We start from the raw sequence: 27,346 nt of genomic DNA, 5'->3' as shown, positions 1-27,346 counted from the left end.
TACCGTCGCTCGTCTGAAAAATCTCCTCTGGAAGCATAAAACAGTCCTTTCCGCTCCAGTTGGCAAACTAACGCCGCCAGCAGGTAGGTGGCGTCTCGATCGCAGATCAACAGGCGGGAGCAATAAGACGTAGAACGCACACTGAGATCTCACGTCTTTGTGTTGGTGCTAGTGTTGAATTGTATACACCACTAAGGAGATGACTTAGTAAGTTAGAATGACTTGAATTATCCTCGTAACTACAGTAATATTTCGTGGCTTTTTTTTGTTTGCGTATTCTTACATAGATATAATAATTTCTTTGCTGCTTCAGTGTTGCTTTTGGTTCTTTCAATATTTGTGGATAAACATTATCAGTGTATCTTCTTCCTTCTTCAAGGAGCAAGAAATTCATCTTAATGTCAATAAATGTGGAATTGAGTCAGCTAGAAATAAATAGCTCCCAGACTATGTTATTCACTTTCTACAATACAGCATTAACTTCCTCTCCTTCAGACCCAGGCTTACCACCCCGCTTTCGACACCTATTATAAATTGAAGGAGTTTCTCCCGATCCTCAACACTAATCATTTCATGAATATCTGCCAATTCTGTGCACATCCCATTTTGTGCATTCCTTGAAGAAGCAAGAAGATACACTGAAAATGTTGATTCACAAATATTTAAAGATCCAAAAGCAACACTGAAGCAACAGAGAAACTATTATATCTATGTAACAATATACAAAAAAAAAAAATGCCACGAAGTATTAATGTAGATACGATGATAATACCAGTCATTCTAACTTAGTAAGTCATCTTCTTAGTGGTGTATATAATTCAACATTAGCGCAAGGAATTGTTCCTGACATAACAATACGCTATGTTAAACCCCTCAATGGAGCAGGACGCACAAAAGATTTAAATAGTCGTATACAAATTGAGTAATACAAATTGAGTAACAATATAGATCAGAGTTTATTTATTTTATATTAGTCGGTTCCGGACAGTATAAGTCATCCTCAGGCCTAGTTATCTGAACACTCATCGCAGCTACTGTTGCGCGGTGTCAAGGAAAATCAATAATATTGTGACCTTCATTATGTTACCCAGACAATTTGAAAACACAAATCACTGTGGTGTGTCCTAGACAGTACTATTCCGTCTTTTAGTAAATTATCATCCAATTACCTTCCTATTACCTTTTTTCCAAAATATTCGTCAAACAAATACAATGTAAGTCTAGTGTTACATGTAAGTGGAAACGAAGTAGTACTTAATTTCTTTATCTTACTGAATCCACAGCCACGGTGCTCCACCATGTTAATCACACATTGTTATTTTGTCGAAAACTGAGTTTGTAGAATGTAGCTGTATTCAAAATACAAGTTGATTCTTGCGAAGAAGGGAACATCAACCACACACTGTAAATAACGCTGCTTATTCCCACAAATATACGCGTTACCGGTTTCAAACCGTCAGTTTCATCTTTAGACTGCTGTTCACATTTAGATTACACACGTTTTAGTTTACATTAGTCGTTGGCTGTTTTCCCCTCTTGTGGCGAAAGTTTCTTGGGCCGGCGGTTTACTACGATTTAGTGAATTACAATTTGCGTTGCAGACGATTTGCTCGACAGAGAATGCCATTTACACGTTTACTCACCAAGAATTACGAGGATTACATTAAAAGAACCATCAGCTGGTAATTTTTCAATATATCTAAAGCATTTTTCTGTGTAATTCCACGTAGTTTAAGTTTTTTTTCACAAGGGTATCAAACATATTATACATAACTGGTTTGAATCTCATGTGACGAAAGGAATACAACCTGTGATAAATAGTTTAGAAGGAGAGAAAATTATACCTACTAAGGGAAAAAATAATTCCAAGGGCTTTCATTTTCAGTCCATGCCTACTTCTTATACATGTGCCGGCCGCGGTGGTCTAGCGGTTCTAGGTGCTCAGTCCGGAGCCGCGCGACTGCTACGGTCGCAGGTTCGAATCCTGCCTCGGGCATGGATGTGTGTGATGTACTTAGGTTAGTTAGGTTTAAGTAGTTCTAAGTTCTAGGGGACTGATGACCATAGATGTTAAGTCCCATAGTGCTCAGAGCCATTTGAACCATTTGAACCTTATACATGTAAACGACCTCCTATGTGTAAAACGGACCTGACACTCTTTCATACGACAGATGTTATAATTAACTCTTTTAGAGAGAAAGCAAGGGGAAACGATATTGTTAATAACATTTTTTAAAGAATTATTAACTGATTGTCGGAAAATGGACACTTAGTTTCGAAAAACCAACTTTAACACACCACAAGAAACGGAATTACCGAAAGTGGAAGAATATTTGGAGTTCTTGTATGTAAGAATTGATGAAAATATGAACTTGATGCAACATATTAATCTCCTCAGATATCTAAGTTCAATAAACTTTGCTCTTCACGTAACAGCTGCTTTCAAAAGCAATCAACATATATTTTATAAATTTCTACCCTTTAATGTCTTTTGGGTTATTTTACGGTGTAATCATCACTTAGAGAGTACATATTTTTCGTATGAAACCGAAAAGTGAGAATACTATGTATATATACGCTAACAGAATTTGTCACAATTTGAAAAAACTTAATGGTGGTATCCCTAGCTATAACTTCGTTGTTCATCACAATGCCTGCCGGTGGCTCACAAAGTTATTCAATGTGCAGCCACAAAATCGTTGAAAACTGCGAAAAAAGATAAAGATTTTCAGAGCAATCAGTTCTTTGGAAGAGATTCTCTCTATCTAGAAAAGCCACTAAGAAGCTTAGAGGGTTTGGATGGAAGGCTATGAAGTTAGTATTACCGATACCTGCAGCAGATGGACAATAAGTACCCACTGTGCAGTGTAGATCAGAGAGAGAGCACTCCTACGGATGGATGGAAGATACTATATGAGAACATTGCCTTAATCAGTTCCCTTTGTTAATTAACTTGTCCATAGAATAGTCTTTGGAATTACTTAAGCAGCAACACTGACGAGACACCTATAGATGTAAGAAACGTTTATCTTGCCGACACTGTAACTTCTTTCTTTTCCGTTTATCTTCAGCGCACAGCAATAATACCCTACATTCTCTTGAACCTGTATTCTATAATCAATCATTGTACAACGACGACAATTTTTATCCAACAGACTTCTCTCCGTCACACTGATGCCTCAGGATCCCTTCTTTCGGTAAAGTGAAGCACAAATTTTCTTCCCCCGCTCCCCTTTCGATTTGATTCAACACTTCATTAGCCTCTGCTCTATCTCCTTTAGAAACACAGTTAAAAAGCTCGCATCATCTTACTTTCTGAATTATTTTTCATTTACATGTCACTTCCGTGCAAGGCTACATTCTACATCTACATCTACATCTATACTCCGCGAGCCACCTTACGGTGTGTGGCGGAGGGTACTTATTGTACCACTATCTGATCCCCCCTTCCCTGTTCCATTCACGAATTGTGCGTGGGAAGAACGACTGCTTGTAAGTCTCCGTATTTGCTCTAATTTCTCGGATCTTTTCGTTGTGATCATTACGCGAGATATATGTGGGCGGTAGTAATATGTTGCCCATCTCTTCCCGGAATGTGCTCTCTCGTAATTTCGATAATAAACCTCTCCGTATTGCGTAACGCCTTTCTTGAAGTGTCCGCCACTGGAGCTTGTTCAGCATCTCCGTAACGCTCTCGCGCTGACTAAATGTCCCCATGACGAATCGCGCTGCTTTTCGCTGGATCATGTCTATCTCTTCTATTAATCCAACCTGGTAAGGGTCCCATACTGATGAGCAATACTCAAGAATCGGACGAACAAGCGTTTTGTAAGCTACTTCTTTCGTCGATGAGTCACATTTTCTTAGAATTCTTCCTATGAATCTCAACCTGGCGCCTGCTTTTCCCACTATTTGTTTTATGTGATCATTCCACTTCAGATCGCTCCGGATAGTAACTCCTAAGTATTTTACGGTCGTTACCGCTTCCAATGATTTACCACCTATGGCATAATCGTACTGGAATCGATTTCTGCCCCTATGTATGCGCATTATATTACATTTATCTACGTTTAGGGAAAGCTGCCAGCTGTCACACCATTCATTAATCCTCTGCAGGTCTTCCTGGAGTACGTACGAGTCTTCTGATGTTGCTACTTTCTTGTAGACAACCGTGTCATCTGCAAATAGCCTCACGGAGCTACCGATGTTGTCAACTAAGTCATTTATGTATATTGTAAACAATAAAGGTCCTATCACGCTTCCTTGCGGTACTCCCAAAATTACCTCTACATCTGCATATTTTGAACCGTTAAGAATGACATGTTGTGTTCTTTCTTCTAGGAAATCCTGAATCCAATCACAAACCTGGTCCGATATTCCGTAAGCTCGTATTTTTTTCACTAAACGTAAGTGCGGAACCGTATCAAATGCCTTCCTGAAGTCCAGGAATACGGCATCAATCTGCTCGCCAGTGTCTACGGCACTGTGAATTTCTTGGACAAATAGGGCGAGCTGAGTTTCACATGATCTCTGTTTGCGGAATCCATGTTGGTTATGATGAAGGAGATTTGTATTATCTAAGAACGTCATAATACGAGAACATAAAACATGTTCCATTATTCTACAACAGATTGACGTAAGCGAAATAGGCCTATAATTATTCGCATCTGATTTATGACCCTTCTTGAAAATGGGAACGACCTGCGCTTTCTTCCAGTCGCTAGGTACTTTACGTTCTTCCAGAGATCTACGATAAATTGCTGATAGAAAGGGGGCAAGTTCTTTAGCATAATCACTGTAGAATCTTACGGGTATCTCGTCTGGTCCGGATGCTTTTCCGCTACTAAGTGATAGCAGTTGTTTTTCAATTCCGATATCGTTTATTTCAATATTTTCCATTTTGGCGTCCGTGCGACGGCTGAAGTCAGGGACCGTGTTACGATTTTCCGCAGTGAAACAGTTTCGGAACACTGAATTCAGTATTTCTGCCTTTCTTCGGTCGTCCTCTGTTTCGGTGCCATCGTGGTCAACGAGTGACTGAATAGGGGATTTAGATCCGCTTACCGATTTTACATATGACCAAAACTTTTTAGGGTTCTTGTTTAGATTGTTTGCCAATGTTTTATGTTCGAATTCGTTGAATGCTTCTCTCATTGCTCTCTTTACGCTCTTTTTCGCTTCGTTCAGCTTTTCCTTATCAGCTATGATTCGACTACTCTTAAACCTATGATGAAGCTTTCTTTGTTTCCGTAGTACCTTTCGTACATGATTGTTATACCACGGTGGATCTTTCCCCTCGCTTTGGACCTTAATCGGTACGAACTTATCTAAGGCGTACTGGACGATGTTTCTGAATTTTTTCCATTTTTGTTCCACATCCTCTTCCTCAGAAATGAACGTTTGATGGTGGTCACTCAGATATTCTGCGATTTGTGCCCTATCACTCTTGTTAAGCAAATATATTTTCCTTCCTTTCTTGGCATTTCTTATTACACTTGTAGTCATTGATGCAACCACTGACTTATGATCACTGATACCCTCTTCTACATTCACGGAGTCGAAAAGTTCCGGTCTATTTGTTGCTATGAGGTCTAAAACGTTAGCTTCACGAGATGGTTCTCTAACTATCTGCTCGAAGTAATTCTCGGACAAGGCAGTCAGGATAATGTCACAAGAGTCTCTGTCCCTGGCTCCAGTTCTGATTGTGTGACTATCCCATTCTATACCTGGTAGATTGAAGTCTCCCCCTATTACAATAGTATGATCACGAAACTTCTTCACGACGTTCTGCAGGTTCTCTCCGAGGCGCTCAACTACTACGGTTGCTGATGCAGGTGGTCTATAGAAGCATCCGACTATCATATCTGACCCACCTTTGACACTTAACCCAGATTATTTCACATTCGCATTCGCTAATAACTTCACTGGATATTATTGAATTCTTTACTGCTATAAATACTCCTCCACCATTGGCGTTTATCCTATCCTTGCGGTATATATTCCATTCTGTGTCTAGGATTTCGTTACTGTTCACTTCCGGTTTTAACCAACTTTCCGTTCCTAATACTATATGCGCACTATTTCATTCAATAAGCGATACTAATTCAGGAACCTTGCCCTGGATACTCCTGCAGTTTACCAATATTACGTTAACTTTTCCTGTTTTTGGTCTCTGAGGACGGACGTTCTTTATCAACGATGCTGATGTTCTCTCTGGTAAGCCGTCAGGTATTTTATCGTTTCGCCCAAGGGGGGGGTCCCTCTAACCTAAAAAACCCCCATGTGCACGCCACACGTACTCTGCTACCCTAGTAGCTGCTTCCGGTGTGTAGTGCACGCCTGACCTGTCTAGGGGGGCCCTACAGTTCTCCACCCAATAACGGAGGTCGATGAATTTGCAACCATTATAGTCGCAGAGTCGTCTGAGCCTCTGGTTTAGACCCTCCACACGGCTCCAAACCAGAGGACCGCGATCGACTCTGGGCACTATGCTGCAGATATTAAGCTCAGCTTGCACTCCGCGTGCGATGCTGGTTGTCTTCACCAAATCAGCCAGCCGCCGGAAGGAACCAAGGATGGCCTCAGAACCCAAGCGGCAGGCGTCATTCGTTCCGACATGTGCTACTATCTGCAGCCGGTCACACCCAGTGCGTTCAATAGCTGCCGGAAGGGCCTCCTCCACATTACGGACGAGACCCCCCGGCAAGCACACCGAGTGCACACTGGCATTCTTCCCCGACCTACCCGCTATTTTCCTGAGGGGCTCCATAACCCGCCTAACGTTGGAGCTCCCTTCAGAGAAGGCTTCCTTACATTTAAATTAACAAACTTTTCCTTGTCAGAACTGCTATTCTTGCTATTGTCAGTCTGCAGAGTATCCTATCCTCTATTCTTCCCTGTCACCATTTATTTTGCCGCGTGACCTAGAATTACTATGTCGTCGGCAAACCTCAAAGTTTTTATTTCTTCCCCCTAAAATTTAATTCCCTTTCCAGACATCTCTTGGTTTCCTTTACTACTTGCTCAAAGTACAGACTGAACACTGAACAACACTGAGGATAGGCAACAACGTTATCTCACTCCATTTTCAACTAATGCCTTTCTTGTATGTCCTCCTATTCTTTTAACTGCAGTCTGTTCTCTGCACAAGTTGTTGATAATCGTTCGCTTCCAGTGTTTTATTCCTGCTACCTTCCGAATGTCGAAGAGTGCGATGCAGATAACACTTTCAAAAACTTTCTTTAAATCTACGAATGCGTTAAATGTAAGTTTGCATTTTTTCAGTTTATATTCAAACGTAACTCATAGGATCAACAGTGCCACTTGTGTTCGTACATTTCTCCGGAAACCAAACTAATGTCATCCAAAATAGGCTTCTTAAGTTGATCCATTATTCTATAAAGAATTCGTGTTAGTATTTTGCAAGTATGACTTTCTAAACTGGTAGTTCAGTAATATCGACACCTATCAGCGCATGCTTTCTTCGTAATATCAAGTATTACATTCGTCTTGTAGTCTGAGCTAATTTCGCCTATCTCATTTATCTCCCAAGGAGCTCAACATTTCATAGCGAATATCGTCTGTCGCAGATACTTTATTTTCCTCTAAGGTCTTGCAAAGGTCTGTCACAATCTTCTTATAGTATCATCTCTCCCACACTCTTTTCATTACATCGTTCTCAAATTTATTTTCTCTTCATAGCCGTTTATATATCTTCTTCATCTCTCAGTCTTCCCCTTTTTTGTTTAGTACCAGCTTGCCATTTGAGCTCTTAACAGAGATGCAGTTGCTTTCCTTTTCTGCAGAGGTCTCTTAATTTTCCTGCAAGTGGTATTTATCATCCATGTAGTCATACGTACTGCTATAATTTTGCATTTCCTCTAGCCATTACCATCGTCCTTGTTTCAGTGGTTATACAAGCTGTTGTCAGTTCGCCGAAGTTAAGCGCTGTCGGGCTTGATTAGGACTCAGATGGACCATCCTTTGGGTCTGTCGAGCGCTCTTGGCAACTGGAGTTTACCAGCCTTTGTCAGAGCAATTGAGAAGCTACCAGACTGATAAGTAACGGCTCTGATCACAAAGACTGACAACGGCCGATAGAGTGATGTACTCACCGCATGCCCCTCCATATCCACATCGAGTGACGCCTGTCGGTTGAGGGACCAGTTCGGATGGAGAGTTTTCTCTAACCATTACTGCTTTGCTTTTTTGCACTTTCTGTCAATCTCATTTTTCAACAATATCAAAAAGCTACTGATATTTTCTCTAAACTCATTTATACAGATCAGGAACAGTAAAGAGCCCGTCTCTGTTCCTTGTGGAACGACAGATGCAATTTCGGTTTCCCTGGCTCTGTTCTCACTGGTCAGAACATGCTGCGATCTTCCTGACAAAGTCACGAATCCTGGTGCGTAATTTACATGATGTTCCAGTTGCTCGCATTTTCATTAGTAGCCTCTTGTGATAAACGGTGTCAAAATCGTTTTCGAAGTCTAGTAACATCTAACTGACTTGAACAAAGCCAATAATTATTTCCTAACAAAAGTAATGTATCAATGAAGTAGTTAAGTGCAGGTGCGCCATTCTTCATTAAAATATTAACCTTTTGCCGTGACCAGGATTCGAACCTGGGTTCTTGCGGCCACAACGCAATGTCCTAACCACTAGACTATCACGGCTGGTGGATTCAGCGTGGGTGTACTTCACTGTTCTCCTAGCGGCCGCAGAGTTGCTGATGTCACTCGGTTCCGCTAGAACGTCGACTCAGCTTTTTCCATCCTTCAGTTGTAAGCAAAACTTGGTTCACAATTTAGAAAGTGTTTAACTAACTTCATTAAAAACGATTAGGCACTTTTGACATCTGATAGCTGCAACATTGATGTATCTATAGAAGTACAGCGAAGACAGCCTAACGCATCATTTGTGAGCCTCTACAACCTGTGGTTCGCAAGAATAACGTTCTGATTTGAAACTAGCCTTTAGATGTTACAACAGCAAAATTGAAGAAGGATCGGGGTTTCAGAATACCATACTCGCTTTCATCTGCATCCGGGAGGAGACGAGTTAGTTTCAAGGTGTGCTCCACGGTAGAACTCATAATACTTGCTGAGTACTGTGCTTCGACTCTACTATGCTTGTTTAGGGAATAGCGAAGTGAGGTATAGTCCTGGCAGCATTGAGCGAGGACTAGCAATTTTCGAAGTCCTACTAAGAGACTGCAGTTATCAGACAAGCGGTATTAGAGGGAGAAAGGGAATGACCCAGGAAAATATCTGCGTCTATGTCTTAAGCGAATAATATTGCACCTCCGGATTTAAGGTCTTAGGAGTTGCAATAGTTGCTACGAGCTTTTCGAAATCTGGGAGTCGGGTGACCGCTGTCTCGTGTGTGGATCATAACGCCGGGGTAGTGTTCAAATTTAAAAGTGCTTCATATTTATGAAGTCGTGTGTTGGTGACCTACAGTGATCGATGAGATAAAACAGTGTTGGATTAGATATGCTTTATATTCTAAAGATCCGTAATGAGGTGATCTTGAAGAACGTAGAGCATGTCGTAAAAGAAAAACAGTTATTACACAACTACAAAAAAAGGGGACACGTATCAACACCATCGTAGATGAAATCTATCTCATAGTTGTTTAGTAACTGAAGTATGAGGATTACCCAGAGAGTAATGCACTGCATTTTTTTCTTTAACAATTCTTTATTGAACGTGATGTGAATTACACACACGAAAGAATGGTGTTTTATACACACACCCGACTTTTCCACATAATCTGCATCCCGTTCTATGGCCTTTCTCCAGCGCGAAAAAAGGGCGTGTCTGCCCTGTCGGTACTAATGGTTCTGAGCACTATGGGACTTAACAGCTATGGTCATCAGTCCCCTAGAACTTAGAACTACTTAAACCTAACTAACCTAAGGACATCACACACAACACCCAGCCATCACGAGGTCGGTACTAATCCTTGTCCTGGTGGTGGAGCCAGTGCTTCTCTGTGCGAATCACCGCCTCATTGTCCTCAAAATGTCTTCCACGAATGTCATCCTTTAATGGTCCAAACAAGTGGAAGTCTGAGGGGGCCTAGGTGAGGGTTGTAGCGTGGATGGAGTAAAATTGTCCAGCCCTGTTTTCGATGTGTTCAGCAGTCCTCAGATTGGTGTGGGGCCGAGCGTTATCGTATTGCAGCAAAACTTCTCCTGCTTGCTGTGGCGCCGAAGTCGCCGGAAACGCGACTTGATTTTTGTTAATGTGTTGTCATATGCTTCTGAATTAATGGTACCGCCTCTTGCCATCACATCAATGGTAGAAGCAACACTTGATAGCCGTTTGGGAACATATCAGAGTCGCTTCAGAAAGGGCAGACGTTGCTCAGAACATAGTTTCAACCTAAAGTTAATAATAAATCACAGACACAATCTCTAAGGATATAGATGTAATATTTATAGATTTTGAAAAGGCATTTGGTTCAATTGATAGGGAAATACTAGATAAAGTGATCTTAGAATTTTGCATTAACACGAAATTAGGAAATCTTAGTTGCGAAACTCTCACAGACACCAGATCCAAAGTAAAATTTTGCGGTGAAATATCTAAAGCATTCAAAATAAAAACATATGTAAGGCAAGGAGAAGGCCTGTTTCCACTCCTCTTCAGCTGCGTCCTGTGAAAAATAGTAAGTAAGCTTGGAAACAAAAACTGAAATAACGTAAGCTATTACTTATAACACTGGGGATGGAGAACAAAAGTACTGTAATTCACTTTCTAGCATTTGCGGATGATTTTGCCATTCTTTGTGAAAACATAACTAATGTCAAAAATACAAAACAAACTCTTAGAAGAAATTTCCAAAACAGAACGTTTAAGAAATTCTGTAGGAAAAACAAAATTTATGACCTGTCCCATGAATCCTAATAAAGATATTGGACAGATAAAGAGGGTTAATTAATGTAAATATTTGAGAAAAAAAGATTCAAGAGTATGACTTAGAAAAATTCACTGTAGACGAAAGAGTACGTAAAATGGAGAGAGCATATCGTATAACCGGGTACATTTACAACGAAAGGTCTGTCTAGAAATTTGAAAATACAGCACTACAACACAGTCGTAAAAACAAAATGTCTTTATGTAAGTGAATGTTTAGTACTGAATTACAAATTACACAAACTTAAAATCCTAGAAAGAAGAATCATTCGAAAAATACTTGGTCCGCTAAGAAATACAGGGGTATGGAAATTAAGAAGTAATAAAGAACATGGAACACCTAACTGAAACGCTATGGAAGAAGCGACGTCTATTTTTTCGAGATTTATACAAAATGAACGGCATCAGATTAACCAAACAGATTTTTAAATATCTTTGGGACAAGATGTCAACAACAGCCGGGATTGAAAAAGTTAGGAAAGAGAGATTTTTAAGACGAATGTGTGGAAAATGCAAGGACTGCAAGGCAGGAAGGAGAAGAAGACAGGGTCAAAATGGTCTGAGGAGAGAGAAAGGATACGTGGAAAGATTAATGAATACTGGAGGAAGTAGAAAGAAGAACAGAGGAGGAAGCACTGAAGTTGGCGCGTGGTCCTTAAATGACCCAAAAGGAAAAACAAGAGAAGAAATATTGCAAAGGTAATCTGAAGCAGTTGATCGTTTACGTCTGTATCGGATGTATAAAAATAGTCTGTCAAACACTGTAACTGCACCACAGAATTTAGTATACTTATATTTACTGTGGCCAGTTCGTTAGTCTCCATAAAAACATTCACCGTTGCTCGGTTTTTTCCCTGACAGGTTCATGCTCGAATACGTAGTATACTGGTAAGGTGCAACAGTAGTTTTATTTGTCTGATTGTAGCAATTCCATACCGATGTCCTCAGTTTGAGCAGGAACAATTATCGTTATTACTCCAGCTACTGCCTTCTCGCCTGTCTGGGGTTTCTAAAGGATTTCTCTAGTACGTATCTATTTTCGTTGTAATTCGTGAGAGTTTCCCTGCAATCTAATGCGGTGGGCCGTTTTATTTAAATGGTCGACTTCTTTTGGATGTCTGTACCTCAAGCCTGTTTTTCGTAACGTTGATTTAATTTAGATTTGTCCTGATTTGTGTTTTCGTATTGGACATTTTTCTAGGGACGGAAAATATCTGGAAAGGATATAGGTTTGTAGTATCTCTAGAAGTTTGGCAACTACATCGGTTTCAGATTTGTTACTACTGTTTATAGTCGGGGTACGATTCTCTTCCTGGTAGCCCTGTTGCTAATGTATTGGTGGACTGATCGCCTGAATCTGTGTGGTGCTCAGTAAGTTAGATCGACTGAATATTGCTTCATGGTTATGTCCTCCTCAATCACTGCAGTTGCTTCCCTAGTTGACACGTATGTTAACTACTAATTCACGCCGGCCAGTGTGGCCGAGCGGTTCTAGGCGCTTCAGTCCGGAACCGCGCGACCGCTACGATTGCAGGTTCGAACCCTGCCTCAAGCATGGATGTGTGTAATGTCCTTAGGTTGGTTAGGTTTAAGTAGTTCTAAGTTCTAGATGACTGATGACCTCAGATGTTAAGTCCCATAGTGTTCAGAGTTTTTTTTTTTTTTTTTTTTAATTCACGTTTCCTTTGCAAGCGGCCGACAATGTTTGCGCGTAAGTCACTATTGCCGAATTCGTAAAGTGCTGTTGACGCGTTTTCCCATGATTGGCAGCGAGAAGTGGTACAACGCAGAAAAAAGGAAACTACACAGGAACATAAAAACAAAATTAAGAGAAAAAGTTAAGGATAAATTATCAGCCACAATTAAGACAATAACGCCAACACAAGGCGACCACAGGGAATACAGGCGAACAGAAACACCTCACTAGGAAGGCTGTGTGGCACATGCTAACACACAGCAACAAAAAGGTCCACAGGTTGGGGAAAGTGCTGAATACCATACCGCATACACAGCACAGAAAAACAACATCAACAACACATCCATGAACAAATTCAACAAAGAAGGAATGTTCAAAGTGAGTGTGAATTCCTAAAGGACCAAACTGCTGAGGTCATCGCCCCCGACACTTACACACTACTTAAACTAACTTATGAGAGGAACAACACACACACCCATGCCCAAGGGAGGAGTCGAACCTCCGGCGGGAGAGGCCGCGCAGTCCGTGACATGGCGCCTCAAACTGCGCCGCCACTCCGCGCGGCAAAGATGGAATGTCTCAGCTAACTGTAATACATGTCAACATGTCTACGTAATCCAAATTAGCAGAAACTTTAAAACTAGGTATTCGGAGCAACTTTGAGCGCTGAAAAGTGACAGCACACATACTGCTTCAGCAGATCACCTCATAAAGGAAAACCACTACCCAAATAATATTGAAAATGTCCTCACTATCCTCAGAAAAAGCAACAGCCTCTCCAGAGAACTTAAAATATAGGAGATCTACCTCATACAAAAAGAAATACTACAAGGAGAGAATACACTACACTACAAAACACATAATCAATTGCAAAAAGGCGATTCCTCAAATAAAGCAAAGTAAATCTAAAATCTTCATTTACACAAAAAAACACCTGCTTTTCAACGTCATCCCTACCCCCACTCCTCCTCCTCCTCCTCCTCCTCCTCTCTCTCTCTGACACACACACACACACACACACACACACACACATATATATATATATATATATATATATATATATATATATATATATATATACTGAGATGACAAAAGAAATGTAACAGAGCTATGAACATATACAGATGACGGTAGTACCGCGTACAGGAGGTATAAAATGGCAGTCCGTTGGCGGAGCTATCATTTGTACTCAGATGATTCAAATGAAAAGGTTTCCGACGTGATTATGGCCGCTCGACGGAAACTGACAGACTCTGAGCGCGGAATGACGCTTGTAGCTAGACCAGCCGGACATTTCATTTTGGAAATTGACAGGGGAATCAATATTCTGAAATCCGCATTGTTAATGGTATGCCGACAATACCAAATTTTAGACATTACCTCTCACCACGGACAACGGAATGGCCGACGGATTTCACTTAACGGCAGAGCAGCGACGTTTGGTCAGGCTTGTCAGTGCTAACAGACCAGCAACACTGCGTGAAATAACCGCAAAAATCAATGCGGGACGAGCCACGAAGCCGTGGACCCAAATTGTCAACAAGGCAGTGTGCAAGCTCGTGTGGTTCCGTAATAGTGTGGACTGTATTTAGATTTAATGAACTGAGTCCTTCGGTCCAACTAACCGATCATTCACAGGAAATGTTCCCCTACGTGGAGACCATTTGCAGCCATTAGTGGATTTCATGTTCCCAAAGAATGATAGAATTCTTTTGGATTACAATGAGTAATGTTACCGGTCCTCAGTTGTTCACAATTCGTTGGAACAACGTTCTGGACAGTTCGAGCGAATGATTTAGCCATTTAGACTGCCCGACGTGAATCCCATCGACAATTTATGGTGCATAATCGAGAGGTCAGTTCGCGCGGAAATTCCTGCATTGGCATCACTTTCACAATTATGGATGGCTGTAGAGACGGCATGGTCCAAAATTTATGCAAGGGACTTCCGACTTTTTGAATCCATGTCACGTCTAGTTGTCACACTACGCCGGGCAAAAGGAGATCCCACACGATACTAGGAGGAATACCATAACATTTCTCACCTCAGTGTACATAAAAATCAAATAAATTTCCTCCCCAAGCAGACGTACCACCAATACTCGCACTAGACACTCAAAATTAGCGCCACACTGGACAAAACGAAAACGAGTAACACGTAAACGGTGACAAGGACCGCCCGGCTAGCCGCGCGGTCCAACGCGCTGCTTCCCGAGCGGGAAGGCGTGCTGGTCCCCAGGGGGGTGGGGGTGGGGGGAGGGGAGGTTCCACTGGGGGCCGAACCGCACAATAACCCATGGTTCGGTGTAGGGCGACGGCGGTGTGGTGGGTGGACTGCAGTGGCCTGTTGTGAGGTTGTGAACCACTGAGGGCTACGGAAGGCCGAAGCCTCTCCATCGTTTCTAGGTCCCCAGTTTAACACACAACACAAACGGTGACAATAACAAAGAGTCTCTGAACTGAACATGGCAACATAAATTTACTCCCAATCCCGTTCTATGTATGGAAATTGTGATGACAGGTGAGTGTAATATGTAAAAGATGTGGAAAAGGTGCGTGTGTGTACATTTAAACAATTATGCACAACAGATCGGGAAATCTAAGAACACGATTTTTACCATTACTGCCCTTGGAAAAATGTTCGCAAAATTAATAACTATCTAAGCAAATTCATCTGACCACTAAGCGGATGACAAACTGCAAGACCATAAAAGGACATAAATGAAAACCGACATGCACAAATTCACTTTCAGCATTAACGTAACTTCAGATGACTAATTAAAACAAAAATCAAACCCACATGTTATAGTTTTTAGGCTGCAAATAGAAAAACGACCATCAACTATGTGCATTATTTTTAAAGAAAACATAGAAACCGAAAGAAGATAACAGAGTGTAAATATATGTTTGGGGAAATAGGAAAAGGAAATACTCGCACATTCTGGTTCTACCGAAAGTGTAGCTTGAAAACCCTAATTCAGTTAGTCTTGTTCCGTCCATGTTTGGCAGATGGTAATGCCTTCTAGTCCTTCCGTGAATGTTTTCGACTGGAGCAGTAGCCTTTAAGACGATTCACAGATTTGTATACAACCCAAGTTCGCGGCTGGGCATTGTAAACAATTAAAACTTTGAATGCAAGAATGATGCTACTGGACGGGATATGCTTTGTAAGATCAATTCTAATCTTTCAGAGCCATAGTCAATACTGAAATGCCTGTTACTAGCCCATTTTTCACCACTCATCTGCAAAATTATGCCACAGGGAGACTGACTGTACTGAGCTTGCGTTCAAAAGAGAGACTGAATACGCACATTAATCCCAATCCTAGAGCAGCACAACTGATCGTAATGAACTACGTCACTTGGACAAAAATACAGAACCACAGCAAGAAATTCTCGCTTTGACACAAATGCCGATGCGTCCAAGCACGCGCTGTTGTACACACATCGAAAAAAGTTTTGCATCACCCCGGTTCCCAGAACTCCTGAAGATAGACGTTGACAACGGATTCTATATCACAGACATAGTCCATTTGACTGTTTAGAGTTGTCACTAAACCCGCCCAACGATATAAACAACCACGCATGAGCAGCGCCTATTAGACGGAGAGGGTCAGACAGCCGATCAGTTCCAGTCATTCCACCAGGAAGGAGGTACACGCCTCGTGTTGTCTGTTGTTCAAACATGCCTAGACCGCGGTTCGATCGAATCCGTATTATTACTTTGTCCAGGAAGGGCTCTCAGCAAGGGAAACGTCTAGGCGTCTCGGAGTGAACCAAAGCGGTTGTCCAGACATGGAGGAAATACAGAGAGACAGGAACAGTCGATGACATGCCTCGCTCAGGCCGGCCAAAGGCTACTACTGCAGTGTATGACCGCTACCTACGGATTATGGCTCGGAGGAACCCTGACAGCAACGCCACCATGTTGGATAATGCCTTTCGTGCAGCCACAGAACGTATCATTACCACTCAAACTGTGCGCAGTAGGCTGCATGAAGCGCAACTTTACTACCAGCGTCCACGGCGAGGTCCAACTTTGCAACCACGACAACCATGCAGCGCGGTACAGATCGGCCCAACAACAAACTGAATGGACCGCTCAAGATTGACATGACGCTCTCTTCACCGATGAGTGTCGCATATACCTTCAACCAGACAATCGTTGGAGACGTGTTTGGAGGCAACCCAGTCAGACTGAACGCCTTAGTGAGTGCAGCAAGGTGGAGGTTCCCCGCTGTGGCATTATCTGGGGCCGACGTACGTCACTTTTGGTCATGGAAGGCTTCGTAACGGATGTACGATACGTAAATACCATCCTCCGACTGATAGTGCAACCATATCGGCAGCGTATTGGCGAGGCATTCGTTTTCATGGACGACAATTCGCATCCCCATCGTGCATGTCTCATGAATGACTTCCTTCAGGATAACGACATCGCTCGGCTACAGTGGCCAGCATGTTCTCCAGACATGAACCTATCAAACATGCCTGGGATAGATTGAAAAGGGCTGTTTATGGACAACGTGACCCATCAGCCACTTTGAGGGATCTACGCCGAATCGCCGTTGAGGAGTGGGACAATCTGGACCGACAGTGCCTTGAACTTGTGGATAGTATGCCACGACGAATACAGGCATGCATCAGTGCAAGAGGGCGTGCTACCGGGTAGTAGAGGTACCGGTGTGTACAGCAATCTGGACCACCACCTCTGAAGGTCTCGCTGTATGGTGGTACAACATGCAATATGTGGTTTTCATGAGCAATAAAAAAGGCGGAAATGATGTTTATGTTGATCTCTATTCCAATTTTCTGTACAAATTCCAGAACCCTCGGAACCAAGGCGATGCAAAACTTTTTTTGATGTGTGTATTTGACCACTGACGGCACACGTGCAGTATCCTCCTTAAGTAGTTGGTGGCAGTCGTGGACAGAACAGTGTTCTGCGTAGTTGTGACTGCATCATGTGGTGCCTAAGTGAATTCCAAAGCGGGCAAATTGTTGGTACCCGTATGGTGCACACTACCGTCACCAAGATAGCCGAAGTGATTGGTGTTGCAGGAGGTACCCTACCGAAGATTTGCACCGCACGCGGGGAAAGCGGAAAAACACCATTCGCTCAGTTACAACGTAGACGGAAGTGTGTGTTGAGAAATTGTGGCAGACTATCATCGAAGAGTACTGTGACGAAAAAGAAGACAACAGGAAGGGAGTTCCAGAAGCAGAGAAGTGCAGGGCGAGCTGGAATTCGAAACAACTCATCAATGCTGCAAACGCCCGTAGAATGAAAATGTGTTGGTCATGCCTTAAAAGCTGCGCTGTAGAGCAATGGAAGGAAGTGTTTTGGTCGGATGATTCTTGATTCACACTACTTCCATCTTCTGTACCGGGTTTAAATACCGACAGTGAAACGTGGAAGCGGTTCGGTAATGATTTGGGCGGTCATATCGTGATATTCCATGGACGAAAGAGTTACTACGCAAGGCTGCATCACAGCCAATGATTATGTGACCATTTTGTTTGACCAGGTCCATTACATGGTACAATGTTTGTGCCCCAGTGGTTGTACTATGTTCCAAGACGACAGGGCCTGTGTTCACACAGCTCGCATCGTCCAGGACCAGTTTTGTGAGTACGAGAATGAACTGTTGCATCTCCTCTGGCTACCCATTACTTTGCAGGAACAGCTCTATGACATTTCCTTGGAAATCATACAGCACCTGTACTTATCCATTTGTAGACGGCTGGAAGTCGTTTTGAATGCCAAAGGGCTTACTACAACGTAGTAGGCGTTGTACTGTATTGTGTTTTTTCTTCATATTTTGGTCGACCTCCGTAGACTCGCCATTGGAATGAAGAAAGTTCGGAGAGTCGGCTGTCTTTGTCATAACCCGGATATGTGTTTCAATGTTACGCGTTTTTACATATACTGCATTATCAAGGAAATCATATACCACACAGTCAAGTCCTTTACCTTGCAAATCTACCTTTCCGAATAACCAGTCGTCGATTTCGATCACTTTCCGAATGTCTTATTGTAGCGAAACAAGCGCTGTATCATTTGAGACATACATAGGCGGGCGAGTGTGCCGGGACTTACCCGGTTCATTGCTAGTAGGGCCACGGCACCACAACACGTCTGTGCATACCACGCAAGTATTGCACCATAATTGAGGAATAAAATTAAAAGTTAAAGTTGCTTTTTACGAACTTTGTCAACATATGCTTCCGTGTATTAATGTTTAAATTGTCAAATATCACAGTGGTCGGATGAGTATCTTTCCCTAAATATATGGTTTTAACAAAAAATAATACAGCTACGAAGCCAAAAATTGGTCATAATATGCAGATGTATGTCAAAATTACTGGTACAAGTCTCAACGTGATTAAAGCAATGTTTTGGTCAGAATCCACATTTTTAAGAAAAATTGAAGACGCTAAATATTAGAAATATGAAAAATTTTATGAAGCTTCAGTTCAACATAAAAATAGTAACTAAGCAACCACAATGAGCGACCTCTAGTAGTTTTCGAGTAGTTTACTGAAAACTTAATTTGGAACAAAAAGTTCTCATTTGTAGTAGATTAAGTATATGTTATACAAATGCTAGGAAGTTCTTATTACAGCAGGTGATGAAACCTATTAAGTAATAGAATTATAACAGATTTCAAGGCCTGGATGTAAATAATAACAAATAAAAGGTAGTTCAGAGGTCATGTTCTACTGTCAGTACTGCTCTAAAAATTCTAGACGGAAAAGTTTAAATGCAGGCGAGCCAAAACTTTTTCTGTGATTTTAACCAACTTAACTACATTCATACAAAAATTACGAAGATTCCAAATTGATTCACGGCATTGTTGCAAAATATTGTGAGTCCGAGAAAGCGGCCGTTTAGAGGCTACTACCGTGGGCATAGAGCGAATAACAGCAGATGTTCCCTTGCCCGAGCGCTGCGTCCGTATGTAAATACGACCTGAGAGGCAAGACTTCACTGCACTTCGCACCCAGCTACCGTAGGATCCGCGTCAGTCAAACGCCGGAGCACGCGCTGCCTTGGGTGAAGTCACAACCTGGCAACTACTAAACGCGTTTTATTAATAACAGAAAGTAAACTCTAGAAACATTTTTTTCAGTGGGCTGAACAAGAATGTGGACTTGCAGACTGGAAAGTATGGTCAGTATGTTCTCCATCGCTTTCTGGCTGACAACAAAAATAGTTTCCAGGCTCTCGTAAAAGACGGCGAACAATATTGTAATTTTCCTATTACTTATGATTTATTATTAGCCCGCCGCCCCACAGTATACGCACGGGAACCAAAACTGTAACGCAAAATTCCTGACCCGAGCATCGAAAGCTGAGTGAATTGCTATGTTGTACTGACAGGTTACAATGACCGACGGTGTGCGCCATTACCTGCGACCTTGGCACACAATCCTCTCCTGTGCCAAGCTCTTCAGCTCAGCATCTCAGAGTAGAACTTCCGTCCTACTTCCTTCTAGCTGAAAGGCCCTATCCTAAGGCAGGTGTTCTGGGCACACGTGCGTTGTCGGGGATAGTGCCCAATGTGCAGTGCAAGAGGCGACTGTTGGGAGGGCAGAAGTAGATATGGTTCTTTGTCAGGAGTCACTCTCCCATTTCTCTCCTTGCCAGTTTTCCTCGAAAGAATGGCGGTGACCTGTTATCACCGGTAGGCGCAATGAAGAAAGATTCAGAATTATTTATTATCACAAGTTACAGCCCGGGTCCTGAATCGCTGTTGAAGTCGGCTGCCGATGCCAGCGGAGAATTCGCGTTGTAATTGGACTGAAGCCCGCACGCTCGCTCCTCGCCGGCTGCTGCTATGGAAATTCGCCCCCCGCAGTAGCGCTGACGGTGGCCGTACGGCGATGCCGCGGCAGTGAGTGAAGGCTGCGTCTGTGATGGACTTACACTATGTGATCAAAAGTATCCGGACACCTGGCTGAAAATGACTTTCAAATTTGTGGCGCCCTCCATCGGTAATGCTGGAATTCAACGTGGTGTTGGCACACCCTTAGCCTAGATGACACCTTCCACTCCCGCAGGCATTCTTTCATTCAGGTGCTGGAAAGTTTCTTGGGGAATGGCAGCCCAGTCTTCACGGAGTGCTGCGTTGAGGAGAGGTATCGATATCTGTTGGCACGAAATCGTCGTTCCAAACCCTCCCAAAGGTGTTCTGTAGGGCTGAGGTCAGAAGTCTGTGCAGGCCATTCCATTACAGGGTTGCTATTGTCGTGTAGCCACTCCGCCGCAAACCGTGCGTTAGCAACAGGTGCTCGATCGTCTTGAAAGGTGCAATCGCCGTCCCCGCATTGCTCTTCAACAGTGGGAAGCAAGACGGTGCTAAAAACATCAATGTAGACTTGTGCTGTGATAGTGTCGCGCAGATCAACAAGGGGTGCAAGCCCCCTCCATGAAAAACGCAACCACACTATAACACCACCGCCTCCGAATTTTACAGTTGGCACTCCACACGCTGGCAGATGACGTTCACCGTGCATTCGCCATACCCACACCCTGCCATCGGATCGCCACATTGTGTACCGTGATTCGTCATTCCACACAACGTTTTTCCAATGTTCAGTCGTCCAATCTTTACGCTCCTTAGACCAAGCGAGGCGTCATTTGGCATTTACCGGCGTGATGTGTGGCTTATGATCAGCCGCTCGACTATGAAATCCAGGTTTTCTCACCTCCCGCCTAACTTTTATAGTATTTGTAGTGGATTCTGATGCAGTTTGCAATTCCTGTGAGATGGTCTGGATACCTCTTCAATTGTCGGCTGTCTCTGTTAGTCAACAGATGAGGTCGGCCTGTACGTTTTTGTGCTGTACGTGTCCCTTCAAGTTTCCACTTCACTATCACATCGGAAACAGTGGACCTAGGGATGTTTAGGAGTGTGGAAATCTCGCGTACAACGTATGACACAAGTGACACCCAATCAACTGACCACGTTCGAAGTCCGTGCGTTCCACGGAACGCCCCATTCTGCTCTCTCACGATATCTAATGACTACTGAGGTCACTGATATGGAGTATTTGGCAGGAGGTGGACGCACAATACACCTAATATGATGTACTCGTATATGTTTTTTGGGGGATATCCGTATACGTTTGATCACATAGTGTATAAATGCCGATTTGGGAGGTGCTGTGTTCCCTTTCACTCACCGCCATTCACCCTTATCTCCTGAATCGCTATGATGATTGCTCTGTAGCCATGTAGTTCAACAATCTTGGCCTGACATTCAGGTAGGCCCTGGTCAATCCGCCAAAGTATCAGGAACGCTGGTATCCTGACCCGGGACGATAGGGAAGACCCCCGGGTCAAACACCTGCGACAGCGGCAGATTATGGCGAGGTAGACATCTCTCCCAGCAGCGGCTGTCGTCTTTCAGTACCGTGCAGGTCATCTATAACAGACTTGTGCCGTATGTCACTTTACTGTAATCAGGGAATCGAGTGCGGACATTATTTACGCCATCGATTCGTCTGACCGACTGCCTTACGAGTTAAAATGCGGGGGGTTTATGGAGCAAAGTAGTAGCTAATGTTTACTCGGCGTCACTTATCACAGCATGGGTCTCGTTTCTACTCCTACTCCGTGGTGCTTGCTTAACTAGCTTTTTTTACTATAGCATAGGACTGGTTCATAAAAGCTCTTGGCACGCGGTGTTGGCATTATTAGTGGCGTTTCTTTCAACGCATAACGAAAGTAATGTGATCATGTCCATCTGCTCTGCCCCAGTACATTTCTGCTGAGATCCGCTGTCTGGTTCGCCAGAATCGATAATGTTGTGTTTTTCCCTGACCCATTGATCGAAATGGTTCAAATGGCTCTAAGCACTAGGAGACTTAACATCTGCGGTCATCAGTCCCCCAGACTTAGAACTACAGCAAGAGGCTGTCTACAAACTTTACAGACATCAAACTGCAGTTATACAAGCCGGAGAACAAAAAAAGGAGGCAATAGGTGTGTAGAATGGGGAGGTGGCGCGATCTATCTGAGTTTTATCGAGGGTAGATAGTGATGGCCCACAGGCTCGGCACGGGCATTTCGCAAACTGCGCGACTTGCCGGGTGCTCAAGGAGTGCTGTGGTGAGTCTCCTCAGCACGTGAAGGAACCAAGATGAAACTACGTCTAGACGTCGTGGGGTTGTGCGGCCACCTCCCAGTACAGACGTGAGACGTCATAAGCTAGGCAGACTGGTGAAACAGGAAAGGCGGCGAACTGTGGCGGAACTAACATTACTGGGCAGATTACAAGTGTGGCTGAACACACAGCGCACCGAAAATTCCTGACGATCGGTTCCGCAGCCAATGTCAACACCACGACATCGGCAATAACGACTGAAATGGGCACGTGACGTTGGCACAGTGGCAGAGCGTTGCATGTCTGGTGAATCTCGATACCTTCTTCATCACACCGATGGGAGGGAGCGAATCCATCGCCTTCCAGAAGAACAGCTCCTTGACACCTGTACTGCGGGACGGTGGCGACGGCTCCATTACGCTCTGGGAACATTCACTTGGGCATCCCTGAGTCCAGTGGAGCTCGTGCAGGGCACCATGACGGCCAAGGAGTATCAGACACTGGTTGCAGATCACGTAAACCTCTTCATGACAATCATATTTCCCGACCGCAGTGGCATTTTTCGGCAAGATAATGGGCCATCCCAAAAGGCCAGGAGTGTGATGGAATAGTTCGAGGAACATTGTGGCGAATTCTAATTGGTGCCCCCCCCCCCCCCCCCAACTCAGGAGATCAGAAATCAAAAAGTGGTTCAAATGGCTCTGAGCACTATGAGACTTAACATCTGAGGTCATCATCCCCTAAAACTCAGAACTACTTAAACCTAACTAACCTAAGGACAGCACACACATCCATGCCCGAGGTAGGATTCGAACCTGCGACCGTAGGGGTAGCGCGGTTCCAGACTGAAGCGCCTAGAACTGCTCGGCCACACCAGCCGGCTGATCTGAAATCGATCGAATTCATCTGCTATGTGCTTGAGCGTGGCGCCAGACGTCAGCGCTACCCTCCCAGGAATTTACGGGGATTAGGTGACGCCGGCCGCGGTGGTCTAGCGGTTCTGGCGCTGCAGTCCGGAACCGCGGTACTGCTACGGTCGCAGGTTCGAATCCTGCCTCGGGCATGGGTGTGTGTGATGTCCTTAGGTTAGTTAGGTTTAAGTAGTTCTAAGTTCTAGGGGACTTATGACCTAAGATGTTGAGTCCCATAGTGCTCAGAGCCATTTGAACCATTTTTGATTAGGTGACTTGCGTGTGCAGATGTAGTGCCAACTCTCTCCGTCGACCTACCAAGGCTTCATTGCTTGCATACCTCGACGCGTCGCAGCTGTTGTTATCCGTGCCTAAGGTGAACATATCGGCTGTTTGGTAGTTAGTCATAATATTCTGGGTGATCGGTGCACAGACGGCCGTAGTATCGCGTAGACAAAGTATAAAAGGGCAGCACATTGGTGGAGCTGTCATTTGTACTCGTATGTTTCATATTAAAGGTTTGCGACCTGATTATGACTGCACAAGCGTAATTAACAGACTTCGAACGCAAAATCGTAGTTGCAGCTAGACGCATGGGACATTCCATTTCGGGAATCGTTAGGGGACTCGGTGTTCCGAGATCTGCAGTTCCAATAGTTTGCGGAGAGTAGCAAATTTCAGGCGTTACCTGTCATCACGAACATCGAAATCGCCGACGGGCTTCAGTTAACGACTGAGAGCAGTTGCGTTTGCGTAGAGTTGTCAGTGATAACAGTCTAGCAACACTGCGTAAAATAATACCAGAAATCAATGTGTGAGACGTACGACGAAATTTCGCGTTAATGGGCTATGGCAGCAGAAGACCGACGCGAGTGCCTTTGCTAACACAACCACGTCGCCTGCAGAGCTATTCCTCGGCTCGTGACCGTATGGTTCGACCCTAGACGACTAGAAAACCGTGGACAGGGCAGATGAGTTCCGATTTCACTTAGTAAGAGATGACGTCAGGGTTCGAGTGTGACGCAGACCCCACGAAGCCATGCACCCAAGTTGTCAAGAAGGCACTGTGCAACTTGCAGGTATCTCCATAATGGTGTGGACTGTGTGTACATGAATCATTGACTGAAAATGGTTACGTTTGGCTACTTGGAGACCGTTTCCAGCCGTTCATGGACTTCATCTTCCCAAACAACGATGGAATTTCTTATGGATAACTATGCACCATGTCGCATTGCCACATCTGTTCGCGATCGGTCTGAAGAACATTCTGGACAATTCGAGCGAATAATTCGCCCATCCCGATCGTCCAACATGAATCCCATCGAACCTTAATGGGACATAATCAAGAGGTCAGATCGTGCACAAAATTCTGCACTGGCAACACTTTTGTATTCATATACGGCTAAGAGGCAACATGGCTCGATAGTTCTGCAGGCGCTTCCAGCGATTTGTTGAGGCCATGTCACGTCGAGCTGCTGCAGTACGCCGCGCAAAAGGAGGTCCGACGCGATATTAGGAGATATCCCTCGACTTCTGTCACGTCACTGTAACGCAGTGGTGTGGAGTGAAGTGAAATTAAGACAGGAGGTGCTGATGGAACTGTCTAAGGAAATGACATACTGGAAGTAGTAGGTGAGTTTCACTATTTGGAAAGAAAATTAACTGACGTTCACCGAAGTAAAGAGAATACAAGATGCAAACTGCCAATAATAAGAAATGCACTGCTCAAGCAGACAAATATTGCAACATCTACTATAATGGTAGGTGTTACCGAGTTTGAAATGAAGGTATTTTTTTGGAGTATAGGTTTACGAAGAGAGTTTTAAAAGTCCGTGCAAAAATAAAAACTACTTACGTGTTTGGGATAAACCTTTTAGACTTATACACATCGTCCAACGCTGTTTATTGATCCCTTCCGAATAACGGGAATTGTCCAAGTCCGCAAAATAGCTATTAGTTGCTGTAATCACCTCCCCGTTTGAATAAAATCTTTGTCCCGCCAGCCATTTCTTCGAATTGGGGAATAAATAGTAGTTGAGGGAGCCAAGTCTGGAGAATAGGGGGGAATGTGAAACGAATTGGAATCCTATTTCCATTAATTTTGCGAACACAACTGCTGAGGTGTGTGTTGCTCCATTGTTTTGGTGGAAAAGGACTTTTCTGCGGTCCAAACGCCGGCGTTTTTCTAGCAGCTCGGTTTTCAAACGGTCCAATAACGATGAAAAATATGCACCTGTAATAGTTTTACCCTTTTCCAGATAGTCGGTGAGGATTATCCCTTGCGAATCCCAAAAGACAGTCGCCATAACCTTTCCGGCCGAAGGAATGGTCTTCGCCTTTTTTGGTGCAGATTCTCCCTTGGTAACCCATTGTTTAGATTGTTGTTTGGTAATGTATCCATGGTCTTCGCCTTTTTTGGTGCAGATTCTCCCTTGGTAACCCATTGTTTAGATTGTTGTTTGGTAATGTATCCATGTTTCACCCACAGTGACGAAACGACGCTTGAAGTCCTGTTTTTCCTGAACAGCTGCAAAGCATCCTTGCAACACTTCACACGATTCCGTTTTTGATCAAGCGTGAGCAATCGCGGAACCCATCTTGCGGATAGCGTCCTCATGTCCAAATGTTTATGGGAAATATTATGTACCCGTTCATTCGAGATGCCCACAGCATTAGCAATCTCACGCACCTTAACTCTTCCGTCATCCATCACTATATCATGGATTTTATCAATGATAAAATCAGGATGTCCAGAAAGTTCAGCATCACATGTGCCCATATGGCCACTCCGAAAATTTCTAAACTACTTAGAAGTCTAGTTTTTCGAATCCGACGCAAAACTAACAGTTAATTGTGAGGTTCAGAGACTCTTAAAGAAACTGTTCTAATCGAAGGTGCAGAGTCACCGTAATGTTTATGACGCTTCTCTTTAGTCTCCTGAGCCGTTTTGCCTTTCATAAAGTAATGTTTCATCACCACACGAAATTCTTTTTCGTCCATTTTTTGAAAATCACTCCACTTCCTTCATTCACATGAATGCCAAACACAAAGAAATAGACCAATATGGCTGAACTTGGTGTGCGTTCTTTCCAAAGATGCTACTAACTAAACATGACCTCGATACGCGCCGGTGGTGCCATCTCTTGGACTTTGCACGGGCTTTTCTAACGCCCCTCGTACATGTCAGTGAAACATAGACAATAAACAGGTCAGACAAGCTTCCGAAATGTGGTGCTATAGATTAAAGGTATAGATTAGACAGAGAGATAACGAAGTACTGTATCGAATCGGGAAGGAAAGCACAACCTGATTGAAAGAAGGAACTCATTGATACGCCACACACTATTGCATGATGGAATCGTCAGCTTGGGTAGTTAAGGGACGTGTGGGGAGTAAAAATTTTAGAGGGAGATTAAGGCTTCTCTATAGTAAATTGATTCAAATGGATGTAGACTGCAGTAGTTACGCAGACATAAACAGGCTCGCACAATATAGACTAGCGTGAAGAGTTGCATCAAACCCGGCTTCGGACCAAAGACCACAATTAATAACACAGAATATAAACGAAAGTCGTCTTGCATGCAGTTTTGTGAAATCTGAACCGAAACACAGTTGTGTTATGTGAGTAAACTGTACGAGCATGGGAAGAGATCAAAATATTACGCACATAAGGAAATGCAATGCAAAAGCAGAGTGTCCTTT

General features: G+C 43.5%; 1 non-coding gene across 1 annotated transcript; it reads right to left on the bottom strand.

The window, feature by feature from the left end:
• Positions 1-8,606: 8,606 nt before the first annotated feature.
• Trnah-gug (transfer RNA histidin (anticodon GUG)) lies at positions 8,607-8,678 on the bottom strand. The gene has a single exon. It is a non-coding gene; the product is annotated as a tRNA-His (tRNA).
• Positions 8,679-27,346: the final 18,668 nt, after the last annotated feature.

This window comes from Schistocerca nitens, chromosome 2, assembly GCF_023898315.1.
Source record: "Schistocerca nitens isolate TAMUIC-IGC-003100 chromosome 2, iqSchNite1.1, whole genome shotgun sequence".
Classification (NCBI taxonomy): Eukaryota; Metazoa; Arthropoda; class Insecta; order Orthoptera; family Acrididae; genus Schistocerca; species Schistocerca nitens.
The sequence above is the reverse complement of the archived record's forward strand: the minus strand, read 5'-3'. Positions and strand labels throughout refer to the sequence as shown.